This window comes from Pseudophryne corroboree, unplaced genomic scaffold, assembly GCF_028390025.1.
Source record: "Pseudophryne corroboree isolate aPseCor3 unplaced genomic scaffold, aPseCor3.hap2 scaffold_249, whole genome shotgun sequence".
Classification (NCBI taxonomy): Eukaryota; Metazoa; Chordata; class Amphibia; order Anura; family Myobatrachidae; genus Pseudophryne; species Pseudophryne corroboree.
In genome coordinates, this window is record NW_026969146.1 from 708,237 (window position 1) to 721,909 (window position 13,673).

Genomic DNA, 13,673 nt, shown 5'->3' on the forward strand with positions numbered 1-13,673 from the left:
CTCCCCAGCTCAAGCCCAACTCCTACTTACCTGCCAGGTGAGATACTATGATCATGAAGGTGCTTCTCCCAGGGCAAGGCTCACCCATTGCACTCTGGGTGTGCTGCTCCTGCGATTTCCCCAAATGTGGGAAACTTGACTGCATAATTTGTGTTTCCTCTGGTCGGCTCTCGTATAATTCAGATCTCTTTGTCTCAGGTCTTTCTCCAGCCTAGTTTGCTGTCTGTTTCCACTTCTCTTTTCTTGAGCCGCTCCCTTCTATGCCCTTGCGCACTATCCTGACCTCTCCCGTCTGCTTACTTGTGCCTTCCAACGCACAATGCATACTACAGGTAGTGCTGCAGGGCCCACACCCTTTTACATGCTTTACAGAACAGCTCTGGAGCTGTTACAGTGCCCAGCTGCTGCAAGAAATCATCTTGAATGCTTCAGGGGCTGGGGCATAGCCAACATGAGACCCACACCGAAGGAGGGTGGAGATGTTTAATGTGAATAAGGGGTCATCCAAGCACCACAAAAGGACTCCATGCCCTGCACATCCCTTTTTTCTTTTCATATGCAGACGAGGGTTGAAGCCAACTTTGACCCACTGCTTGGATGACATCACCATATGCAAATCCATCTGCTGTAGGCCTTCCCCCAGGAATGCTTGTACTAGTTGTTGCATTTGGTTTGTTGTTTGGGGGTGCTTCAGTATTAGGCAGCCTTCTGCCCTCCCATGTTCATCTGAAAATATGTGTTCTCCCAGCAGTTGTTGTCCCCAGATGAGAGTTCCCTTGTGCTGCCTCAGTTGAATCTCCTTTACTTGACAGAGATGTGCCTGAGCAGCGGCCCTCCCCAGCTCTATCCCAAATCATACTTATTTTGCATAGGAGATACCATGGTCATGAAGATTGTTCTCCCAGGGTGAGGTTCATTCATTGCATTCTGGGTATGCTGACTCCTATGATTTCCCCAAATGTGGGAAACTCGACTGCATTATTTGTGGTAGTGGGGGACTGTGTTTGTGCTTTCCTCTGGTCAGCTCTGGTAAAAGTCAGATTTATTTGTCTCAGATCTTCCTCTAGCCTTGTTCTTCTTTCGAGAGTTCCCTTGTGCTGCCTCAGTTGGATCTCCTTCACTTGACAGGGGGGTGCCCGAGCATCGACCCTCCCCAGCTCAAGCCCAACTCCTACTTACCTGCCAGGTGAGATACTATGATCATGAAGGTGCTTCTCCCAGGGCAAGGCTCACCCATTGCACTCTGGGTGTGCTGCTCCTGCGATTTCCCCAAATGTGGGAAACTTGACTGCATAATTTGTGTTTCCCCTGGTCAGCTCTCGTATAATTCAGATCTCTTTGTCTCAGGACTCTCTCCAGCCTAGTTTGCTGTCTGTTTCAACTTCTCTTTTCTTGAGCCGCTCCCTTCTATGCCCTTGCGCACTATCTTGACTTCTCCCATCTGCTTACTTTGTGCCTTCCAACGCACAATGCGAACTACAGGTAGTGCTGCAGGGCCCACACCCTTTTACTTGCCTTACAGAGCAGCTCTGGAGCTATTACAGTGCCCAGCTGCTGCAAGTAATCAGCTTGAATGCTTCAGGGGCTGGGGCATAGCCAACATGAGCCCCACACCGAAGTAGGGTGGAGGTGTTTAATGCGAACTAGGGGTCATCCAAGCGCCGCAAAAGGCCGCCATGCCCTGCACGCCCCTTTTCTCTTTTCATATGCAGACGAGGGTTGAAGCCAACTTTGACCCACTGCTTGGATGACATCACCATATGCAAATCCATCTGCTGCAGGCCTTCCCCCAGGAATGCTTGTACTAGTTGTTGCATTTGGTTTGTTGTTTGGGGGTGCTTCAGTATTAGGCAGCCTTCTGCCCTCCCATGTTCATCTGAAAATATGTGTTCTCCCTGCAGTTGTTGTCCCCAGATGAGAGTTCCCTTGTGCTGCCTCAGTTGAATCTCCTTTACTTGACAGAGATGTGCCTGAGCAGCGGCCCTCCCCAGCCCTATCCCAAATCATACTTATTTTGCATAGGAGATACCATGGTCATGAAGATTGTTCTCCCAGGGTGAGGTTCATTCATTGCATTCTGGGTATGCTGACCCCTGTGATTTCCCCAAATGTGGGAAACTCAACTGCATTATTTGTGGTAGTGGGGGACTGTGTTTGTGCTTTCCCCTGGTCAGCTCTGGTAAAAGCCAGATTTCTGTGTCTCAGATCTTCCTCTAGCCTTGTTCTTCTTTCGAGAGTTCTCTTGTGCTGCCTCAGTTGGATCTCCTTCACTTGACAGGGGGGTGCCCGAGCAGCGACCCTCCTCAGCTCTTGCCCAACTCCTACTTACCTGCCAGGTGAGATACTATGATCATGAAGGTGCTTCTCCCAGGGCAAGGCTCACCCATTGCACTCTGTGTGTGCTGCTCCAGCTATTTCCCCAAATGTGGGAAACTCGACTGCATAATTTGTGTTTCCCCTGGTCGGCTCTCGTATAATTCAGATCTCTTTGTCTCAGGTCTCTCTCCAGCCTAGTTTGCTGTCTGTTTCCACTTCTCTTTTCTTGAGCCGCTCCCTTCTATGCCCTTGCGCACTATCCTGACCTCTCCCGTCTGCTTACTTTGTGCCTTCCAATGCACAATGCATTCTACAGGTAGTGCTGCAGGGCCCACACCCTTTTACATGCTTTACAGAGCAGCTCTGGAGCTGTTACAGTGCCCAGCTGCTGCAAAAAATCATCTTGAATGCTTTAGGGGCTGGGGCATAGCCAACATGAGCCCCACACCGAAGGAGGGTGGAGATGTTTAATGCGAATTAGGGGTCATCCAAGCGCCACAAAAGGACGCCATGCCCTGCACATCCCTTTTTTCTTTTCATATGCAGACGAGGGTTGAAGCCAACTTTGACCCACTGCTTGGATGACATCACCATATGCAAATCCATCTGCTGCAGGCCTTCCCCCAGGAATGCTTGCACTAGTTGTTGCATTTGGTTTGTTGTTTGGGGGTGCTTCAGTATTAGGCAGCCTTCTGCCCTCCCATGTTCATCTGAAAATATGTGTTCTCCCTGCAGTTGTTGTCCCCAGATGAGAGTTCCCTTGTGCTGCCTCAGTTGAATCTCCTTTACTTGACAGAGATGTGCCTGAGCAGCGGCCCTCCCCAGCCCTATCCCAAATCATACTTATTTTGCATAGGAGATACCATGGTCATGAAGATTGTTCTCCCAGGGTGAGGTTCATTCATTGCATTCTGGGTATGCTGACCCCTGTGATTTCCCCAAATGTGGGAAACTCAACTGCATTATTTGTGGTAGTGGGGGACTGTGTTTGTGCTTTCTTCTGGTCAACTCTGGTAAAAATAAGATTTCTATGTCTCAGATCTTCCTCTAGCCTTGTTCCTCTTTCGAGAGTTCCCTTGTGCTGCCTCAGTTGGATCTCCTTCACTTGACAGGGGGGTACCCGAGCAGCGACCCTTCGCAGCTCTAGCCCAACTCCTACTTACCTGCCAGGTGAGATACTATGATCATGTAGGTGCTTCTCCCAGGGCAAGGCTCACCCATTGCACTCTGGGTGTGCTGCCCCTGTGATTTCCCCAAATGTGGGACACTTGACTGCATAATTTGTGTTTCCCCTGGTCGGCTCTCGTATAATTCAGATCTCTTTGTCTCAGGTCTCTCTCCAGCCTAGTTTGCTGTCTGTTTCCACTTCTCTTTTCTTGAGCCGCTCCCTTCTATGCCCTTGCGCACTATCCTGACTTCTCCCGTCTGCTTACTTTGTGCCTTCCAACACACAATGCAAACTACAGGTAGTGCTGCAGGGCCCACACCCTTTTACTTGCCTCACAGAGCAGCTCTGGAGCTGTTACAGTGCCCAGCTGCTGCAAGAAATCAGCTTGAATGCTTCAGGGGCTGGGGCATTGCCAACATGAGCCCCACACCGAAGGAGGGTGGGGGTGTTTAATGCGAACTAAGGGTCACCCAAGCGCCGCAAAAGGCCGCCATGCCCTGCACGCCCCTTTTCTCTTTTCATATGCAGACGAGGGTTGAAGCCAACTTTGACCCACTGCTTGGATGGCATTACCATATGCAAATCAATCTGCTGCAGGCCTTCCCCCAGGAATGCTTGCACTAGTTGTTGCATTTGGTTTGTTGTTTGGGGGTGCTTCAGTATTAGGCAGCCTTCTGCCCTCCCATGTTCATCTGAAAATATGTGTTCTCCCTGCAGTTGTTGTCCCCAGATGAGAGTTCCCTTGTGCTGCCTCAGTTGAATCTCCTTTACTTGACAGAGATGTGCCTGAGCAGCGGCCCTCCCCAGCCCTATCCCAAATCATACTTATTTTGCATAGGAGATACCATGGTCATGAAGATTGTTCTCCCAGGTTGAGGTTCATTCATTGCATTCTGGGTATGCTGACCCCTGTGATTTCCCCAAATGTGGGAAACTCGACTGCAATATTTGTGGTAGTGGGGGACTGTGTTTGTGCTTTCCTCTGCTCAGCTCTGGTAAAAGTCAGATTTCTTTGTCTCAGATCTTCCTCTAGCCTTGTTCTTCTTTCGAGAGTTCCCTTGTGCTGCCTCAGTTGGATCTCCTTCACTTGACAGGGGGGTGCCCGAGCAGCGACCCTCCCCAGCTCTAGCCCAACTCCTACTTACCTGCCAGGTGAGATACTATGATCAGGAAGGTGCTTCTCCCAGGGCAAGGCTCACCCATTGCACTCTGGGTGTGCTGCTCCTGCGATTTCCCCAAATGTGGGAAACTTGACTGCATAATTTGTGTTTCCTCTGGTCGGCTCTCGTATAATTCAGATCTCTTTGTCTCAGGTCTTTCTCCAGCCTAGTTTGCTGTCTGTTTCCACTTCTCTTTTCTTGAGCCGCTCCCTTCTATGCCCTTGCGCACTATCCTGACCTCTCCCGTCTGCTTACTTGTGCCTTCCAACGCACAATGCATACTACAGGTAGTGCTGCAGGGCCCACACCCTTTTACATGCTTTACAGAACAGCTCTGGAGCTGTTACAGTGCCCAGCTGCTGCAAGAAATCATCTTGAATGCTTCAGGGGCTGGGGCATAGCCAACATGAGACCCACACCGAAGGAGGGTGGAGATGTTTAATGTGAATAAGGGGTCATCCAAGCACCACAAAAGGACTCCATGCCCTGCACATCCCTTTTTTCTTTTCATATGCAGACGAGGGTTGAAGCCAACTTTGACCCACTGCTTGGATGACATCACCATATGCAAATCCATCTGCTGTAGGCCTTCCCCCAGGAATGCTTGTACTAGTTGTTGCATTTGGTTTGTTGTTTGGGGGTGCTTCAGTATTAGGCAGCCTTCTGCCCTCCCATGTTCATCTGAAAATATGTGTTCTCCCAGCAGTTGTTGTCCCCAGATGAGAGTTCCCTTGTGCTGCCTCAGTTGAATCTCCTTTACTTGACAGAGATGTGCCTGAGCAGCGGCCCTCCCCAGCTCTATCCCAAATCATACTTATTTTGCATAGGAGATACCATGGTCATGAAGATTGTTCTCCCAGGGTGAGGTTCATTCATTGCATTCTGGGTATGCTGACTCCTATGATTTCCCCAAATGTGGGAAACTCGACTGCATTATTTGTGGTAGTGGGGGACTGTGTTTGTGCTTTCCTCTGGTCAGCTCTGGTAAAAGTCAGATTTATTTGTCTCAGATCTTCCTCTAGCCTTGTTCTTCTTTCGAGAGTTCCCTTGTGCTGCCTCAGTTGGATCTCCTTCACTTGACAGGGGGGTGCCCGAGCATCGACCCTCCCCAGCTCAAGCCCAACTCCTACTTACCTGCCAGGTGAGATACTATGATCATGAAGGTGCTTCTCCCAGGGCAAGGCTCACCCATTGCACTCTGGGTGTGCTGCTCCTGCGATTTCCCCAAATGTGGGAAACTTGACTGCATAATTTGTGTTTCCCCTGGTCAGCTCTCGTATAATTCAGATCTCTTTGTCTCAGGACTCTCTCCAGCCTAGTTTGCTGTCTGTTTCAACTTCTCTTTTCTTGAGCCGCTCCCTTCTATGCCCTTGCGCACTATCTTGACTTCTCCCATCTGCTTACTTTGTGCCTTCCAACGCACAATGCGAACTACAGGTAGTGCTGCAGGGCCCACACCCTTTTACTTGCCTTACAGAGCAGCTCTGGAGCTGTTAGTGCCCAGCTGCTGCAAGAAATCAGCTTGAATGTTCTTCGTTGATTGATGGAAGAAACATCTTACAAAAACTCTCCAGATTATTGACTTTTTAAAGTTTTTCTAGGAAACGTTCTAGATGAATGCTTATTAGCGTTTGTCAGAATGTACGTTTGCAAAGTGTCTCTGTGGCGCAATCAGTTAGCGTGTTCGGTTATTATCCAAAAGGTTGGTGGTTCAATCCCACCCAGGGACGTAATTTACCTTGTTAGCAGATTTTGGTGATCTTTAAGTAGACAAGTCAAAATTTCAAACCCCCTCTTGTGGTGTAGGGTACCTGGCCTTCTCTGATGTAATCAGAGTTAGATTTGATTAAGTGATTTTATAAAAAAAAACAGCTAGGAAGCACAATTTAGCAGTGGGTTGCAGAGAAAAAGAAATATGCTGGCAAAAAAATCCAATTGAGTGATTAAACAGCTCTTCATTTTCTGGCTTTATTTTTATGCTAACAAATTTGTTCTCTGAAAAGTGTCCACAAAGCCAAGTATCTGATTAACACCTTTGTAGGGATGGTTTTTCACCTATTACTAAATTAAACTTGCTTCATTGGAAAGGCAGCAAGATGCATCGTCATTTCAATATCTACTGAAATAATACAGGTTGACACCAGGAAACATTAACGCCACTCTGTGATTGGTGTAAGGATGAATGCGCCTATATTGGCACCAATCACAGCGATAAGAATTCCTTTTGTGTGAATGTGAATAAAAGAGCGTCTCAGTCACCGCCCAGCTACCCACTTTGCAAAGCTGTTTCCTCGTAAGCAGACTTGCTGTGTGGATCTTCTCCGACCTTTCAGAAATCTCCTGATAATTTGCTCTCCGTTTCTGCCTTCGAAAACTTCTTCACAGGCCATACTGTTCCAGCTCATTGACACAGTTTCGTCATACAGTATTTGACCGGTAATTCTTTCATTTACGGTTTACAATTATTTATATACTGTACGTAAATGATGAATGTCCCTGTACATTGCTCCATGGCCTGTACAACTTATCCCGGTGTATTTTAAAATGTATACCATCTCTCACTCCATATTTGAGCGCTGCCACGTGCTGGGAGTTCACGGTCGGCGGCCATTTTGTCAGGTTGCTAAGCGATCCAGCTCGGTATACCGTAATGTGCATAGACCTCGCTTATCCCAATGTAATTGAGCTAGGGGATTGTGACGCTACTTCAGCATTGCCCCCTGAACTGTGAAATGTATGCCATATTGTATCTCACTACATATCCGAGCGCTGCCACGTGCTGGGAGTTCACGGTCGGCGGCCATTTTGTCAGGTTGCTAAGCGATCCAGCTCGGTATACCGTAATGTGCATAGACCTCGCTTATCCCAATGTAATTGAGCTAGGGGATTGTGACGCTCCTTCAGCATCGCCCCGTAGCCTGCACAGCTTATGCCATTTCTCATTCCATACCCAACTGCTGCCTGCCACGAGGTGGGGGTTCAGGAGGTGGGGGTTCATGGGTAGTGGTCGTTTTGACAGTGTGCTATGCGATTGAGTCCGGTGTACCGTAATACTGTATGCAATCCTACAGTAGCTTATCCCTCCCCTGTGTATTTTGGCTAGGGGATTGTGACGCTCCTTCAGCATTGCCCCCTGAACTGTGAAATGTATGCCATATTGTATCTCACTACATATCCGAGCGCTGCCACGTGCTGGGAGTTCACGGTCGGCGGCCATTTTGTCAGGTTGCTAAGCGATCCAGCTCGGTATACCGTAATGTGCATAGACCTCGCTTATCCCAATGTAATTGAGCTAGGGGATTGTGACGCTCCTTCAGCATTGCCCCCTGAACTGTGAAATGTATGCCATATTGTATCTCACTACATATCCGAGCGCTGCCACGTGCTGGGGGTTCACGGTCGGTGGCCATTTTTAGTGTGCATAGAACTCGCTTATCCACATAGGCCCCTGTGTTTTTAACTACTATATTGAGATGCACATTTCTAGGCCTACAGTATTTAATATACAGTAAGCAGCATTGTTGTTAGGCAATAATTGAAGAATTTACATACAGTACTGACATGTACTGTATGTAATGCTTGTACATCATGTCAGTCGACCCTTATTCTGTACACTACTGTAAGTCTCACAGGGCCCATGCACTTCCAAGGAGGGTTATTTACTGTACTGTATCTGTTTCATACAGGAAACTAATTGCAGTCCATAACACTGAAGTTGTATTTTCAGTACTGTACAGTATACAATACTTAAATTTGAACATCAGGTACTGGATAGTAAACATGTACAGTATTAACTTCTATCATAAAACTCTTATGCATTTTCAGATGTGTAAATTTTAGACTACAGTATTCACAAATGTTTTCTCTCCATACAGGAATTATAGTTGGACAACATGCCAGTAACTATCAACAAAACGATGAGCAAGATAATCGCCAACATGAAAAAAGAAAATAAAACCATCAAAGAGATCCATGCATGGCTCAAGGAAAGTGGCATTATAGTCACTTTAGAAACGGTGCGCTATCATGCATTCGAGAGAACAACGCCCAGATTTGTATTTCCTACAAAATGCACATGGTACGTACTGTACACTACTGTAATGTTTAAATGACTTGCTTTATACCATAAACAATTTTTTTGAAATAAAATAAAAACTTCATCAATTGTAACTGTGATTGTGCTGTTCATGAATTCATATTTTTCATACTGTATTGTACTGTAGGAGAGTGCAACAAATTGTGGAGGAACTAACTCGTGAGGATGATGAGCGTACTGCTCTGCAAATAAAACGAATTCTCCATTCCAAGTATGACCTGGACATATCGGCCACCAGCATCAGAAGGATGCGACGGAAAATGGGATGGACCTTTGGCGCAACAAGGTAAAATACTGAAAGCAGTATAAACCATACAGTAAATGCACTGTTAATAATCCCTTGATACGTGATATAATAATGCCATAAATCATTATACAGAGTGTGTACTTTATACTATATACAGTATGTGTGTGTGTATATACTGTATATACAGTATTCTATCCCAAAAGAGATACCTACTGTATAGGCACTCAGAGACAGCAATGAAGCATTGCCGGCTTATTGTGATGATTACATACTGTATACTGTATACTGTGTTTGTGTGTATGTACAGTATGTACAGTATATATATATTACTCTGTATGTAACTTAATGTACTGTATGTACAGTTTAATGTATACAGTAGGTATATAATACAGTATACTGCACATACAGTCTACTGTATATACAGTAATCTGTAAATCTGTAATTTCATAACTGTATCTGATTTCATTATTTTTGGCTCTTCACAGGATATCTCCAATGATAAGAGATGTGAATAAAGAAAAGAGAGTGGAACAGGCACGGCGATGGATTGAGAGTGGTGAAACATTTGATGATGTCATTTTCACAGATGAATCGTCTGTTGCCCTTGAGCGGTTCTCCAGAATGTCATTCAGGAAACGTAACCATATCTCTTTAAAACCACGCCCAAAGCATCCATTGAAAATCCATGTATGGGGAGGCATATCACGATTAGGAGCTGGTCCCCTATTATTTTTCGAAGGTACAGTACAGTACTATACTTTATTCTGTGCCTGTGTTCTGTAAAAATACATGTTGTACTGTAGAGTACGTGTAACTGCACAATAAAAGGAGTTGCTTATTAATGAACAACATTTTTTGATTTCTGTAGGAATCATGGATAAGAAATATTTCCAAGAAACAATAGTAGAGAAATGTATGGTGCCATTTGTGAATAAATATTACCCAACTCACCATAGGATATTCCAAGACAATGATCCTAAACACTCCGCCTCAGCCAAATTTATGGAAGAGAAAGGTATGAATTGGGAACGCACACCACCAGAGTGAGTATTATTTCAACAGTGTACAAGTAAAATTTTGGATAGCACTCTAGTACTGTAAAAAAAAATTTTGTTTAATAAACAGTACAATATTGTATGTTTAATTTTCTCTATTTACTGTAATGTAATTAATTTTTTCTATACGCTTTTTTTTTTTTTAATTAGATCACCAGACATGAACCCAATCGAATTAGTGTGGGCTCAATTGAAGAGGTACGTTAGGAGTGTTGCAAAGCCAACAACAAAACAGCAACTGGTGGATGGGATAAAGAAATTTTGGCTAGAAGTACTCACACCTGAACATTGTAATAATTATATAAATCACCTGTATAAAGTATTACCTGTTGTAGTTGAAAGAAATGGTCAAGCCACAAATATGTAGTTCTGTATTTTCTGTTTAAAATTTTAAATTGGTGCATTATTAAAAAAAATGATAAAATTGCCTTTGTCTGATTATTGCATAAACTAATGTAGAATATTACACAGTAGTAATGTTATTGATGTGTACTGTATGAACAGTTATTTTCAGTTTTATAAGTCCTGAATAAGAGTACTGTACATTTTGATCAGTGCAGTACATGGAATCGGATGTTGTAATACTTTATTTTTACATTAATATTGATGTTTTTCCAATAAATATTCAATTTTACAGTATGGTACGGTACAGTACATGAGGGTACCTGTACAGTATGATACGTCATTATGGGGGAGAAATACTGTATCCACTAAATGTACAGTAAAATGTTTTTTTCTTATTACAAACACACAAATGCATCTCAGATGGAAATATGCTATACACAGCAGACAGCTTATGGTGACAGAACTTCCCTACTGTATCCCCACCCATACTCGTGGTATATTTTAGATTGCCTAATGAGACACTCCTGCAGCATTGCCAATGATTCATGTAAAACCTGTGTGCAAACAGTATCTGTATTGAATGCAAAGTACAGTAAGAGTACAGTATACAGTATTATCAGAGCCAAACCTGACCAACATGATGCCCTAGGCTAGATTTTGGCTGATGCCCTCTTGCACAGATGCTACGTAGTTCCGCCTCTAACCCTGCACCCCTTTCCCAGCACCATCACCCATTTTGGCGCTCCTACCCCCTATAATCTAAATAAGAACAATGTGCACATTTAGTGCCAGCCCAAAACAGTGTACAGTATGTTCTTGCTGGGAAGGGGCATGGTAACACAATAATACCCGAAGATGAAATGACACAACACAGTACTGCAACTTTATTCACATTATATCATGCAGTGGTGTCTCTTATTCTCATGACATCATATCATAGTACCACATTACTCCTAACAGTAATGCCCCTTATTCACATTACACCCCACCACATTCATCTTTATTTACATTAGACCACAGGTTCTCAAACTCAGTCCTCAGGACCCCACACAGTGCAGGTTTTGCAGGTCTCACAGAATCACAAGTGAAAAAATTAGCTCCACCTACTGTATGGACCTTCTAAAATGTGTCAGTTAGTAATGAATACATCTGTGCACTTGCTGGTTTACCTGCAAAACATGCACTGTGTGGGGTCCTGAGGACCAAGTTTGAGAACCACTGCATTAGACCATGCAGTAGTGCCCTTTCCTTATGTTACACCAGAAAATATTGTAGTACACCTTATACAGTACACATACAGTACAGTAATGCCACACATTAGTAATACATTTCATATTTAAATTTTCTGATTTAATTTCATAGAGCCGCAGTCACTCACAGAATATAGGCATGTACTGTAGCATCTCATTTTATTCTGCAGAAGCTGATTATTCCCATTTCGCTAGTTTGCCGCCTCTGTACAGTATATCACAATAGAAAAAAGTTATAGTGTCAGTGAAAAAAGCACCTCATGACAGATACTGTACACAAGCTCATGTCTAAATACTGTATACTGTAAGCAGTGACATTAAGGGGTACAGTACTGTATATGCAATTGCAGTCGAATTCCGGCAGGAATACGGAAAAAATGGACACGGGATCCCCCATCTTTTTAGAACCAGCACCGGGCTCTGCGCCTGGTCCTGGTGCAAAAAATAAGGGGGACAAAAAAAGCGTAGGGGTTCCCCATATTTTTTGAATCAGCACTGGGCTCCACTAGCTGGACAGATAATGCACAGCCGGGGGAGACTTTTATACCGGTCCCTGCGGCCATGGAATTAAATACCCAACTAGTCACACCTGGCCGGAGTACCCTGGAGGAGTGGGGGCCCCTTAAATCAAGGGGACCCCCCTCCAGCCACTCGATTATCTCTATCACCCCTGTGTATTGTAGCTAGGGGATTGTGACGCTCCTTCAGCATTGCCCCGTACCCTGCACAAAGTGGTCGTTTTGACAGTGTGCTATGCGATTGAGTCCGGTGTACCGTAATACTGTATGCAATCCTACAGTAGCTTATCCCTCCCCTGTGTATTTTGGCTAGGGGATTGTGACGCTCCTTCAGCATTGCCCCATAACCTGCACAAGGGTTCAGGGGCGGCGGCCATTTTGCCAGTGTGCTACAGTATGTCATCGAGTCCGGTGTACCATAATATGCATACTGTGTATTTTAGCTAGGGGATTGTGACGCTCCTTCAGCATTGCCCCATAGTCTGTACAATCTGGACTATTACTTGCTCCGTAGCCTAGGGCCTCTGTGGTCGTCCATGCCGCTGACTTCGTCCAGTCCGCTGCGGTCCTCCAGGCCTCCTCTGCGGTCCTCCAGGCCTCCTCTGCGGTCCTCCAGGCCTCGGTCGTCCAGGCCGCTGACTTGAACCGCTTGGTGGTGTGTTGCAATGATGGTGCGGCAAACTCCAACTTGCCATTCTTCCCTCGTTTGTTCAATGACTTTCTTCATGGCTTCTACCATCTGTTCCTTTATGCCTTCTTTAAGGCCAGCCACATCGGTCTGCAGCTGATTGACCTGTCCACCAACTTCTGACTCCATATTGGTCACCTTACTGAGTAGCTCCTTTAGTAAAACAGGACAGGTACACTGGCAGTCCTGCACTTTGGTGTTCACATCTGTGAAATGCAACCTTCTTCGTGGTGAATGTGTCATGTCTTCTTGTCCAGGGGTGGCTACATGGTCCAAAAAAGAAGCTTCCTGATGCAGCGTGTTTGTCACGTCCTCTAGCACCGGTATTTCCAGATTCATTGGCTGAACACTGTGATCTGCAGGAGATGGAACAATTACATCATTTGCCACACCACATATCAGCTCCAACGTATTATTCTTTGCCTTGGCATTTTTTCGTGGTTTCACCACATTTTCTTTCTGAGCCGCCTTGGCAGTTTTCTTCTTCTTTTGTGGGACTACTGCAGCAAGTTTCTGTGCCACTGATGGGTGGGTTTTGGCACTCCCGTAAAATCTGGTAGTCTGCATTCTTTGTCTTTTGTCTAAAAATATAAAAACCACAATAAGAAAACATGTAAAGCACAGCATGCTAAAAATAGCAAACAACTGTACATTTTCAAATAAAGTGCACAACAGTAAAGTGCAAATACAGTACTGTACAGTATTTGCCTTTTTTCCCTGTGCCTCCCAACAAGAACCTCTGCAGGAGGGACAGAATGCTCTGTTACGGACTTCAGTTTAAATATACAGTATGATTACCATCACCTGTGCGAACAACTATACTGTACAGT

At 45.1% G+C, this 13,673-nt stretch overlaps 11 non-coding genes across 11 annotated transcripts; all 11 read left to right on the plus strand.

Annotated features, from left to right (window-relative positions):
- The first annotated feature begins 22 nt into the window (after positions 1–22).
- Positions 23–185, plus strand: LOC135011610 (U1 spliceosomal RNA). The gene has a single exon (XR_010210678.1). It is a non-coding gene; the product is annotated as a U1 spliceosomal RNA (small nuclear RNA).
- A 670-nt stretch (positions 186–855) lies between these two features.
- On the plus strand, positions 856–1,019 carry LOC135011600 (U1 spliceosomal RNA). The gene has a single exon (XR_010210668.1). It is a non-coding gene; the product is annotated as a U1 spliceosomal RNA (small nuclear RNA).
- Positions 1,020–1,171: 152 nt separating this feature from the next.
- LOC135011615 (U1 spliceosomal RNA) lies at positions 1,172–1,334 on the plus strand. Its single transcript, XR_010210684.1, has one exon. It is a non-coding gene; the product is annotated as a U1 spliceosomal RNA (small nuclear RNA).
- Positions 1,335–2,005: 671 nt separating this feature from the next.
- Positions 2,006–2,169, plus strand: LOC135011579 (U1 spliceosomal RNA). The gene has a single exon (XR_010210648.1). It is a non-coding gene; the product is annotated as a U1 spliceosomal RNA (small nuclear RNA).
- Positions 2,170–2,321: 152 nt separating this feature from the next.
- LOC135011576 (U1 spliceosomal RNA) lies at positions 2,322–2,484 on the plus strand. The gene has a single exon (XR_010210647.1). It is a non-coding gene; the product is annotated as a U1 spliceosomal RNA (small nuclear RNA).
- A 671-nt stretch (positions 2,485–3,155) lies between these two features.
- LOC135011585 (U1 spliceosomal RNA) lies at positions 3,156–3,319 on the plus strand. Its single transcript, XR_010210654.1, has one exon. It is a non-coding gene; the product is annotated as a U1 spliceosomal RNA (small nuclear RNA).
- A 152-nt stretch (positions 3,320–3,471) lies between these two features.
- Positions 3,472–3,634, plus strand: LOC135011569 (U1 spliceosomal RNA). Its single transcript, XR_010210643.1, has one exon. It is a non-coding gene; the product is annotated as a U1 spliceosomal RNA (small nuclear RNA).
- Positions 3,635–4,305: 671 nt separating this feature from the next.
- LOC135011607 (U1 spliceosomal RNA) lies at positions 4,306–4,469 on the plus strand. The gene has a single exon (XR_010210674.1). It is a non-coding gene; the product is annotated as a U1 spliceosomal RNA (small nuclear RNA).
- Positions 4,470–4,621: 152 nt separating this feature from the next.
- Positions 4,622–4,784, plus strand: LOC135011613 (U1 spliceosomal RNA). The gene has a single exon (XR_010210682.1). It is a non-coding gene; the product is annotated as a U1 spliceosomal RNA (small nuclear RNA).
- A 670-nt stretch (positions 4,785–5,454) lies between these two features.
- Positions 5,455–5,618, plus strand: LOC135011601 (U1 spliceosomal RNA). Its single transcript, XR_010210669.1, has one exon. It is a non-coding gene; the product is annotated as a U1 spliceosomal RNA (small nuclear RNA).
- Positions 5,619–5,770: 152 nt separating this feature from the next.
- On the plus strand, positions 5,771–5,933 carry LOC135011616 (U1 spliceosomal RNA). Its single transcript, XR_010210685.1, has one exon. It is a non-coding gene; the product is annotated as a U1 spliceosomal RNA (small nuclear RNA).
- The last annotated feature ends 7,740 nt before the right edge of the window (positions 5,934–13,673 follow it).